The 10,317-nt window shown below is 37.8% G+C and overlaps 1 long non-coding RNA gene across 1 annotated transcript; it reads right to left on the reverse strand.

The window, feature by feature from the left end:
- Nucleotides 1–6,257: 6,257 nt before the first annotated feature.
- LOC127474705 (uncharacterized) lies at nt 6,258–9,762 on the reverse strand. Its single transcript, XR_007905962.1, has 3 exons — nt 9,690–9,762; nt 7,810–8,072; nt 6,258–6,305 (listed from the first exon to the last, which is right to left on the reverse strand). It is a non-coding gene; the product is annotated as an uncharacterized LOC127474705 (long non-coding RNA).
- Nucleotides 9,763–10,317: the final 555 nt, after the last annotated feature.

Below are 10,317 nucleotides of genomic sequence, written 5' to 3' on the forward strand. Positions count from 1 at the left end.
AGCCAGAAACTGACCCTGCAGCTAGCCACAGTTTGTGCACTTGTTCAGGAGCAGGGAGGCTATCTACAATGTCACTCCATTCTCTCTTGGGGCCTGGGCACACATTAGTAACCCTTCCACTGGCTCTTGCCAGGCTCGGCTTCTCCCACAGCAAAATTCACCAGAAGCTATGACAAGGCTTGCACTGACTTCATACCCTATGACTGTGTCATGCCCCAGCTTCAGACACTAAAATTATTAACCTGATGTTTTCCATCACATCATCAGCAATTAAAAAGGTAAGTAGGATACTGAAAAAATCAAGGGCAATATGGAACAGCACATCAGGTGGGGTATGATTCTCTGTGCAGGCATCCTCCTTGACACCTCATCCTTCTGGTGGACACCCAGCACTTTGAGGCTGAGAATATTCTGGCAGTATAAAAAACCAGATTTATACACAGCTAGCGTTGACTTTTTGAGTTGTCCATGTCTTACCAGTGGAAGTAGTAATCACTTACTGGAGGGTGTTAACCCCATAGCAAGAAAACCCAGCTATGTCATTACACACACCAAGGCAGGTAATACATTGCCTCAGACTGGATTCTGTTGAGTCCAATAATCTGATCTTTGTAAAAGAGAAAGAGTCCATTAGGAATTAATGTACTGCACATAGAAATGTCTGCTTGCATTCCTGTTTCACAGACATGTGTTTGGCGCCTGGGGTATTAACTTTCAGACTTTGTTTCTTTTTACTGCATATTCGTCTGCTATACTGTTGCCTACAAATGGGGTGCAGTAGAAACACAAGCTGTATTGCCTTTGCCCTTTCCCAGTTCTCTTGGATGCAAAGGTCGTTCATTCATAAGTGACCATAATAATTTCTTATATGAGGTGCCATAATCTAATAAGAGTTTATTTTCACTTTTGGTCAGAACCAAAATTGCCAGAACTCATATGAAGTTTCTATTTATAAGTAACAGGGAATATTTTTAATACTGCAGTAGCAATAAAACAAACAGTAATGTAATGAAGTGTCTCTGGAAGTGTCTCTGGAAAACAAGTCAAAAATAATAAATGCTTAGACACAAAAGTAAAGGCAAATCGTTGTTTAATAAATATACAATTGCTTCCAAAAATATTGCATCCTTATCTGGTTCAGAGCTACATTATATGCTATTTTGATTAGGCTTCTTGCGTAAATTAAAAACAGTTCTCATTTTGTAGACACAAGAATGTAAAATATTTTTGGCAGGATGTTACTCACAAACCATCCAAAAGATAGTTTTGACCATAATGCAAGGAAATCAATCTGACCAATGAACTGTACAATTTATATTCTGAAAACTATCTGTTCCATAAAACAGAAATTGCTAGATTTCTTCAGAACTAATATATTTCTCACTTCATATATGAAGAGACCCATAAGTTCAATCCAGTTCTGTTCTCAGTATAGCTGAGAATATGTTTTGATTCTATATCTTTCCCTGTGTTCCAGTGCACTTTTGGTAGCCCTACTCTTTATCACTATTCGGCAAAAATAACCATGCAGGTTTCTCTTTTGACATCAGCAGGTTACAATGCTCAAGGCAGACATCAACAATTATATAACTTGATATAGATATATATATATGTGTGTATATGCATGTGTGTGTATACATATAACTTGTTTGAAAAACAGTAACTAACAACCACTAGTACCTATGTATAATGCATATTATATTCATGTGTATACTGCATATTCATTCAATATTAAGCAAAAAATAATTTCCATAGCAGGATTTAACTGTTTATACATTATTCAGTACAGGAATTTGGACAGAACATTTATGTGAACACACTGCAAAAAAGAGTAAATGACAGGAGAATACTTGGATCAAAAATCATTTCATCATCTTTTAACATGACAGCACATGTGTATCCACATATGCACAGCCACTCAGTGTAGGAAAGCTGTGATTAAAAGCTCTCATGCATGAATATATGTAGACAATGATGTTAACACTAGTCACTCAAAAGGGGATAAAGAGGCAATGGGTCAAAAAAAAGAAGCGATTTTAGTTAGCACCATTATACTGATGTATTCACTAGCACCAGACCTTGCAAGGGTTTGAGAGCCGAATTCCTTATTCTGTATGCTTGGTCAAAAAAGGCTCACAGACCATAATAAACAAGTACTTTCACACAATGAAGGGGTTACAGTATACACTTTCCTGAGATGGACATTAGTGGAAATTATGTGTATTAGGAAAAAAAAACCCCAAACTTATTTTCCTCTACATGAAAAACAAAGAGCTGTTTATTATTATCATTTTTTGCTCATTGTTTAAAGCTACTTCTAGGTATATCCAGATTTCTAGTTTAAGATATTCTATTGGGAATCCATTCTATATGGAATTTCATTATGAGATTAAAAAAAACAATCTTTCCTTCAAATTTTCACAAGTCTGTCTGGTGCTATAACATATCAGTAACCAATGATTACCATGAATCAGAGTAGCACCTGTTATTCTGCTCATAGAAAGGCATATTGATCTGAATGGTACACAGCTAATTAAGTGATGTATTTATTTCATCACTCAACAGTAGTTCTACTAATTCCAAACAGCTGTACAAAACAGGGTGTTGTTACTGTACAGGTAAGAGCGCATTTGTAAAGAAAACCTCATCCTAACACTCTTATTTACATTATGCTCGCAAACTGAAATAGGCAAATTCAGATACAAATTCTAACATTTCTCCCTTCTTAGTTTACTCCAGTGAGAAATGAGTCCCTTATTTTCTACCTTGACATGAATTTTAGCCCCTATTCCTTTGCATACACAGAAGAGGGAGCTCCCATGTGGGGAGCCTGTCTCCCTGCCCTCACCGTTGCCACTCTGATCCCAGGTGGGCAGAGAAGCAACATACCAGTGAAGGAGCATAGTATCCTTCCACATGTACTGGAGCCTTCTCAGGGAAATTAGCAATGTTACATTAATGTAATAACCTTGATTACACAGATCTAGAGGTTAATCCCATCTCAAAAGTTTCCTTTGACAACCACCACGTAGGACCTCCATGGGCAAAGGGACCAGCACCCATTCAGCTCCAGCTTCCTTCTTGACACCCTTGAGGACCTTCCTGGCCAGAAATCAAAAGGGAACTTTCTCTGTCTGGGACAGCTGTGGATCATGAGGCCATTAAACCATTAATCACATTAAACCATTACATCTCTTATCTTCTGGAAAAGACGAAGATGAATTTCCCTCCCTCTATCCTTTCCTTGCTTTTACCCGGAACAACCGGTGAGAAAAGCCCCAAGCCAAGAACACCTGACACATTCTTTCACTAATATCACTTCAGTACAGTATTTTACCCTGATTAGTTCACAGTTACATTACAGATACTTATCCAGAAAGTTGAGAAGAAATGTCACAACAAACACACAGATGAATCTTCTTTAGCTATGAGTATAAATTCCAAGTTTAGTGTTCTATTAATACATTTCTAAACTGATTATCTCTATTCCAATTACTTTCCAATTTTAGTCATCTAGATTTTAAACTATCTGTTGCCAAAGGTTGTGAAAGCTCACTTACTTCCTCTTCAAATGAAAACCGGACAGCCGTGTTCACAGACAAATAATATGACTAACCCATTATTTTGTAAAACTACTCTGTGGAAAGCAATAAGATTTGGAGATGCTTAGAAGGAAAGAAAAGTCACCAAAAGAGAGATTATTCTCACCAGCTTCATGAACCATCAACATGTTCCTCTCTATTCCCTACAAGGTATTTGTTTTTTTCTCAGGAGGATAGTAGAAAGCACAAGAACAAGGATGACAACTCTTTCAAATATTTGAATAAGAATGAATGAGAAAGAGGGAAGGAAGGGAAAAAGAGCAGAAGGGAGAAAGAAATGAAAGAAAGAAAGAAAAAGAAATGAAAGAAAGGAAAGAAAGGAAGAAAGGAAAGGAAAGAAAGAAAAGAAGGGAAAGAAAAAAGGAAGGAAGAGAAAGGAAGAAAGGAGGAAAGGTGAAAAGGCAGAAAGAAAAAGAAAGAAAGAAAGAAAGAAAGAAAGAAAGAAAGAAAGAAAGAAAGAAAGAAAGAAAGAAAGAAAGAAAGAAAGAAAGAAAGAAAGAAAGAAAGAAAGAAAGAAAGAAAGAAAGAAAGAAAGAAAGAAAGAAAGAAAGAAAGAAAGAAAGAAAAAGAAAGAAAGAAAGAAAGAAAGAAGAAGGAAGGAAGGAAGGAAGGAAGGAAGGAAGGAAGGAAGGAAGGAAGGAAGGAAGGAAGGAAGGAAGGAAGGAAGGAAGGAAGGAAGGAAGGAAGGAAGGAAGGAAGGAAGGAAGGAAGGAAGGAAGAGTTTTTCAAAAACTGGCTTTGGTGGCCAGTTATGATACTGGGACTCCAGATAACAGTTGTCACTTCTGGGCCCCAAGTCCATGTGTTATGCAGGGATAACAGTAATATCAACTTTATGAACCCATAGAGATATTTCCTTAGTGCAATAGCTGTCTCCTAGTAGGTCCACATCAGGCACCTAGGATATTATTGACCTCTTATACAGGTTGACAGTGCTGTATGACATCAACAACAATGACAATGCAATAGCTGTTCAACAGCTTTCTGTGCAATACAGAACACCTGATGTAGATCCAGTTAACCTTTTGTACTTATTCAGTCCCAAATAAAATCCTATGATTCTGTCTTTCTTGTTGCCTAATCCTGCATGCACCTATGTCTTTGTCAGCGGAGTTCTTCAGTACACTATCCCCTGCACGTGATCGAAAGTCACCAGCAACTGCTCTGTGATCCATGACCTCTGATATCTCAGTGCCACTGTGCATATTTCCTAGTGCTGTGTGGCACATGAACACACTCCCTACACCTATAGGAGCAAGTCCTGGAGAAAGTGTCAGCTGCTGTTTCACTTGAAGGAGGAGGAGTCCAGTTACACAACAGCTTAGCAAACACAGAAGATAAGATAAACCTGCTCCCAGATCCCAAGCAAGTGCAAATTCACCTCTGCCATCTCTCAGAGATGACCTGAAGTAGCAGGCAAGACCATGCTGCAGGATGGTGTCCCTGCAGGAAGGGTGTCCCTGAAGCAGTTGTACTGCATATGGCATAAGTGATGATCCTGTAATTTGAGTGTGAGAAAGAGCCTGTGTGACTCTCCAGTCACAGGGTCTTATACTGGCCAGGACATCTGAGTTCCCAAACCTGCTGCAGATAGAATAATGTGTCAACAGCTTTGTGTCATCCATGGTAGAAGAGCAGGTGAAGCAGATCTCAAGTATTCACATATTCTCACACACACGCTTGTATATAAATATGTCCTTAGAAAAATGAGTCACTACACAACATTTTTTAGACTAATAGTGAAGGAGGAAGACTCCTGACTAGAGGAAGGTTCAACCTAAAATCTAGAGTTAGCTCCAAAGCTGAATAAAGAAATGTGGCTCAGAACACACTTCACAATAAAGAAAAATTGTGAAAGAGCAAGGATAGATTACTAGAAGTCTGCAACAATGTAAGAAAATGATCAAATTACTCAGGACTGTACAGTCAAGGAAAGAGATGAGTGAGGGATGTGGCAGAGGTGTGTAAAATTAAAAGTGTCATGGAGAGGGTAGTCTGGCACCAATTTTGTACTGCATCTACCAATTCAAAAGTGAGCACTATCAAATGAAGCTACAAGTAAAAATTCAAACTGAACTAAAAGGTGTAGTTCTCATTAAGTGGGTGGAAATCCTTGCAGCAACATCAAAGATGACAGAAGTTGATATGGGCCTAAGCAGCAACCAGATCACCTTTTCCTATTTTTTTTCCCTGGGCATCCACTTAAGATTTACTGGTAGTTTGGAGGTAGGAATATGTTTTAATACAGGAAAAAGAACAAAAACAGTTTCCCATATCACAAATTTTACTGTCAAGTTCCCTGGATCTGGGGAAGTTGCAGAAATCAGTCTACCTGAAGTGCTAGTGATGAGGCTCACTCTCAAAAAACACCTTCATGATCAGAACGCCTCCCTGTCAGATAGGTATCACAGACATCCCTATTGGGCTGGGTGAATCCTTGTTTTGACCTAGCACAGCCTTTCTTATATTTACCCAGCCCCCTGCTATCTCTGCTGATTATCAGAGTCTACTGATACCAACTATTCATATCAACTTGTTTCACTAACTCCACACACACACACACCTGCTCTGGCACCCACTTGGTAGGCATTACTTACCTAGAAGATACATGGGCTTTGCAGGTTTGAATGCCACAAGCGTTTGCTTCCATCTGGAGCTAACAGAGAGAGCCAGCTCCACATTGCTCAGTAGGCAGTCCAATGTCTGAAAAATGGACCCCGTTAGTCTCTTAAAAACACTAAGATGAGAGCCTAGACATCATATTGGGTGGGGAATGGCATTCCTGAGGAACAAGCTAAAACCCCCTGTTAAGTGGGAAATTACCTACAGGCAGCCAACAGGAGATAATTTTTTTAAGGAATACATTAAGGACCATCTCTGTGGTTTAGACACATTGAATACTTCCAATGAATGAAGATGCAGATCCTAAAAGGCAAATAAGCCTACCTGGGGCAAGGCATAGGTGCTGAAACAAACATTCATAATCATACTCAATTGCCTATGGTCTTGTAGCTTTGAAATTTACCCAGGTTTTATAATCTCTCTCCTCAGCAAACTTCTATTTAGATTGCACAGGAAGTGTCAGTGGGATATTTTGGATCTCGCCCTTAATACAAAGATGTCTCGAGAGGAGAACCAGTTAGCTGAACAGAAAGAGTCTGATGAAAACTAAAGTAGATGGAAGTAACTCCTTTGTGCATCCTACTCTGGGAATACAGGAACCTTATGAATTTTGAGGTTTTGTGAACATAAGGGATTTTTAAATTCTCTGAGGGCTTGCAAAATGAATTTTGTCTCTTTCTACTCTATCATTTAAACTCATAGTTTGTTTTATTTCATATAAGTATAATTCAATTTTTTAAAAACCACAAAAAATGTTTTTCTAGCTCAGACAATCATGTGCAATGTATTAAGGACAGAACAGCCTCCAAGTCCAAGGTTTGGCACCATCTCCGTCCTAGAGAGACATACTTACAAAAACTGGGATCTTTTTCTTTCCCTTTTCTCTGCTACTTTCCCAGGGTGTCTCTTTCTTTTTCACACAATCAGCTCTCTGTTTCTTTTCTCACCCTGTTTTTCACCATATATACTTGTCTTCCCCCTCTTTCATAGTCACCTTTAAAGGTATAAGTAAGATGTGCTCCCAGTAACACTGAAATCAACATCAACATTTTAAGAAATAATATTTCAGTAGGTTTGGAATCTGTCAGAATGATTTAGCCTATATCTAATACGAACAAGACATCCAGGGATTATTTCTAGCACTCTCTCTTGTGAGTTTATAATTTCTGATTCAGAAGCACTGCATTTTGAACAATACCAGGCCAAACCTTCAAACAGTATTCACTCAAATAAAAATTTAAATTTGTTCGGGTGTCTTCATGTTTCCATTTGCATTCAGTTATCATGAATATGCCAATATGTGAAATGATGACAGAACCAATCAGACTAAGAATTTTAACTAAATACATAATTCAATAGTTGAAAGAACCTAGAGATCAGAAAGTTTTTCAACAAATTTGAGATAGCTGTAAACAGCTGAAGGGGATTTCTTTAAGAAAAGAGAAATCTAATAATCTACACAAGTACATCTCAGTCAAATACTTGTCACAAATATTGAGTATTCTCTTTATAAGAGACAGAGTTGAAATAATGGCTCATTCGGCTACTCTGAAGCAACAGCCCAGCCTCCAAGGCCACTGATTACCAGCAACAGAAGAAACTTGAAACCCAGCTTCTATTACGTGGCACGTCATCATGCACATCATCAGGTATGGCACACACCTCAAATCTTATCTATCCTCACACAAAAGCATCTTAAAATCTTGGAGGTTTATTTGATATTATTCATCCTAGGACCCTGGAGTAACATCATAATATTTGTGTGAAAGATGAATCAAGAGCCACTGTTTTTTAACTGGCTTCCTTCCCTAGAGACAGGTAATTCAAAGTCCAACAGCGTCTTCCAAGCTGAAATAAAAAAAAAAACAAAACCTTGAAACATTTATAAAGCAAGGTAACTTCCAAAGAATAGTAAATAACGTGCTATCAGAGGCATAAGTTTCACAAGTCGCATTTTTTACACGGAGAGTAAACAGAAGGTGCATTCTCATACCAGCAAGTGCTGTTTTACCTAAGTCTGGTATGTTCAGAGGATGCGGTTTATTCATTCTTTCTTGTGTCAGAAAATGTAGAGTAGTTCATAGGCTGCAGTGTTTCAAATTTCCACATTTTGAAAGACTGCAACTGCTTCTCCAGACTGTAAACTAAAAACCTTTTATTGTGTCCCAGTGCAGAGCCTCATGCCTTACCTGACCAGCATAGGATCAGAAGGGTCACAGTGCTGGCCATTCTGCCCTAGCTTAAATATCCAGGTTAAAAAAATAGAAAAGTGAGGCTTGCACAGATTTGGGGCATACTTTATTTTACACATTAAGAAATATTTGTTGCATCAAAACTATGCCAATAAACCAAGTAACTAGATTTTGGATCTGAATTTACCTTTTTGTGTTATTTTTAAGGAAAAGTCTGACAATAGAGGTCAATCTATTTTCCACTTACAGTCTTTTAAATTATAGTGGTAATCTTTCTGTTACTGACAGCAGTGTTAGCATTTGCCTATTACTGTGTTGCCTGGAAGTCCTTGGCAGAAATCAGGATTCTAAATGCCTGTCTAGATGTTGCAAACAGGACATTGTGAATAAAATGACTATTAACTGTGATTATTAGAGTCAGCTGTAACCAGAACGACTGCTTAAAGGAAAATTTTGGAAAATCTTGGACCCACGTTCAAACTAGCTGTTCTGGCCACTTCTGTGGTAATTGCTTAGTCTGTATTCTTGAAGCCCTTAGCTGCTAACTCTGACTTTAAATTGGAGCCTCTCTTCCTGTCAAAATCCCAAGACACAGAATCAACAGAAACAATGGAGGAGAAGAGAATGCTATTTTGCTTCACAAAATATTAACTGAACACAAAATAAGGGTAGAGGTTGCATTAAAATGTAAGGAAAGTACAGTTTTATATATTGCCAGCAGTAAACCATCTACATATAAAAGTACTTTCTTTTTCTCTAGAAGCAAAGAGTAGGCTGTAAGTGCAAAAAAATGGTAAAAGTACTATGAACAAAACAGGAAGAACTAGGAAAGAAGTCATTATTGAGTAATCTGTCTCTTAAATAGTTAAAGACCATCTTGCATTGGTGTACTTGCACAACCTCAAACCCCTTTATTATTAAGAGATGAATGCAGATTATTTCCTTTACACATATGACAGCCAGAATATTTTTGTACTACTTCATAAGAGGTTCCTCTCCTTTACAAAATGCTATGACTCCTGTTAGCAAACAATACAGTTTTGTTAACTCATTACCCAACCTCACATGCAATGTAATAAAACTCATGATAAATTGCTCTTGCTCCATAAACTCTCCCACAAGTAAATGGCTTTTGACAGCAAAGAAGGAATATCTCCCATCCCTCTCCATTGAATTTCTATTAGTTTTGCAGCATTTCTGTGCTACAATTAATCTACAGCAAAGACTTGATGTAAGAGCACAAATTTCACAAAATATAAAACAAAACGCTTACATTGTAAATTCCTCTGTACCCACAGTTACAAGAGACATGTAGCAGCTTGCTGCTTTGTTGTAGTAGAACCTGCAAAATATATGCAGGGTAATGAAAGAAAACAAACATAAAACATTTCAAGAACTTGATCTTGCAAGTTGCTGAGGCACCAGCAGTAATTTCCATGGGAACATCTGTGCTTAAAGATAAGAACGTGTTTGAGAGCTTCCCTGAGGCAAAGCCAGAAAACTCAACTTCTCAAGCATTTGAATTTCTCCTCATTCAAAAGTACAGAGATGATCATGACACTTTCCTCAGCTGTTTTAATTAGTTGATGTGTTTTAGATGTAAGCAAGTCAGAACATTATGCTTTTCTTTTCACTTAAAACTCTGCATTTTTTTCCTGTGTGTCTAAATACCTTGAAGAAAATCCCTTCTCTACCTAACCTGAGAAGAATTCATTGAAACATTGTTATATTTCATAACTAATTAAAGAGAGTATTTTGAGTATGTGATTTACCATGTGCTTTGTCTGATTGCATTTGATCCCCCTGACCTTTTAATCGAAAAGGGGAAATAGATTTATCTGTGGTGAAAACATGACACGATTACCAACTCTGCCTTACTTTTAGAATCTATATGAACTTTT

The sequence above is a fragment of the Manacus candei genome, unplaced genomic scaffold, assembly GCF_025592945.1.
Source record: "Manacus candei isolate 608988 ecotype Guabito, Panama unplaced genomic scaffold, ASM2559294v1 h1tg000043l, whole genome shotgun sequence".
NCBI lineage: Eukaryota > Metazoa > Chordata > Aves > Passeriformes > Pipridae > Manacus > Manacus candei.